We start from the raw sequence: 1955 nt of genomic DNA, 5'->3' as shown, positions 1-1955 counted from the left end.
CCTCGGCGGTTGATGAGCGGCTAAGGGTCTCCGCTCGGCAGGAGGAGCCCGTTCGGTTGGTGTTTCTTTTTTCCTGGCTGCCTGCGCTTCCTCCACGTTGATATATTCATTGGCCCGGTGCAGCATATGATCATAATCTTGGGGCGGCTTTCGGATGAGCGACCGGAAGAAGTCCCCATCCACAAGGCCTTGCGTGAAGGCATTCATCATTGTCTCCGATGTGGCTGTGGGAATATCCATCGCCACTTGGTTGAATCGCTGGATGTAAGCTCGAAGCGATTCTCTCGGCTCTTGCTTGATTGCGAACAAGCTGACACTTGTCTTCTGATAACGCCGACTGCTGGCGAAGTGGTGGAGGAAGGCCGTTCGGAAGTCCTTGAAACTAGTGATAGATCCGTCCGGCATCCTCCGAAACCACCGTTGAGCCGATCCCGATAAAGTGGTAAGAAAGACTCGGCACTTTACTCCATCTGTATACTGATGGAGCGTAGCTGTGTTATCGAACTTACCCAGATGATCATCCGGGTCTATTGTTCCATTGTACTCGCCGATCGTCGGAGGCACGTAATGCTTGGGCAAAGGGTCTCGTAGAATAGCCTCCGAGAATTGGCGATTGATCCGCTCGGGAGATGAATCTGCTCGGGGAGCTTTCCCCTTTCTGGCGTCTCGCCTGGGCATTTCGTCGGAAGAAGATCCTCTATCTTTCCGAGCTGGTACGGTTTCAGGGGTGCGAAATAAGGCCCGATGGAACGCAACGGTGGCTTGAGGTGCTTCCGCTCGGCCACCCGACGCAGATGTTGCTTGTTGCTCCGGCCGCTCGACTGCCTCTTTCTGTTTTTGCTCCACAAGTTTGGCGGCCCTCATCTCGACCAGAGCGTCCAACTCTTCTTGTGAGAGTGCCACATTGTGTATTCTTCCAGCCTCGTCCATTGTCTCTGTTCGGATGCAGGTGCGTTCCCACAGACGGCGCCAAATTGATCCTGTCCGAACCAGGGATCAACGAACGCTGGGGATGCGGCGCTCCCTGCTAGATCCTCAGGTGCTCCGGCGAACCTGCAACAAAACCAGGCCGGGAGGGGTGTTCCGGCGACGGCCCTCCGACGCTCAAGTCAGGCGAGGAAATAGATGAAGTGGCTTAGAAGCAGAAGACTCGTGTACCTCCGGTGAAGAAACGGAGACCTTATATAGACCTCTCCCAGGAGCCTGGGCGCGCTAATCGAAGCAATCTACTGTTTTCGACCATGCCCAGGTATGGGTCTGTCAGAAGGACTATGCCCAGATATGGGTCTGTCAGAAAGACGTCCATAAGGTCATACCGCTACTGTATCAACCTCTCCATGATGTGACGGCGAGATCCTCCATCGTGCACTCTTGTGTACGGCATAATCATCAGACATGCCTTTGCTGACATCCCATATTCTGAGCCGAACGGGTAGGCCGCTCGGCTAACCTTCGTACCCTCGCCCTTGTCCTGGCCGAACGGACCACCCGCTCGGCCCTTCAGTCCCAGCCGGGCAGACGCCCCGCTCGGCCATTCGGTTCTCCCGCCTAGGCGTCGGAAACCCCAGCCCATGACTGGGTTATCTTTTGTTCCGCTCGGATCTACTCAGCTGCTCGGCGCGGCCATTAACCGCTTAGTCAGCCCTCCATCTGTCCTCAAGCTGAGACCCTTCAGGAAGTGAATCCCCCATTCTTACTGCCGGATCAGTATACATGGGAGGACGGGCATGAAGAAGAATTTAAATCTACATGGAATACATACTGTGCCAAACTATACAGAGACCATATGTATTACATGAGAAAGAAGGGCGTTAGACCTGCGTATGTTTCCGAGGCGATATGGAGTGCATGGACGGCCACCTGGGCTGTAGAAAGATAGCAGGCAAATGCTGAAAAGGCAAAAGCAAATAGAAATACAGAACAAGGTGGTCCAAGCACCGGAACCGCTCGGCATA

This window comes from Zingiber officinale, chromosome 1A, assembly GCF_018446385.1.
Source record: "Zingiber officinale cultivar Zhangliang chromosome 1A, Zo_v1.1, whole genome shotgun sequence".
Taxonomy (NCBI): domain Eukaryota; kingdom Viridiplantae; phylum Streptophyta; class Magnoliopsida; order Zingiberales; family Zingiberaceae; genus Zingiber; species Zingiber officinale.
This window is presented reverse-complemented; position numbering follows the sequence as displayed.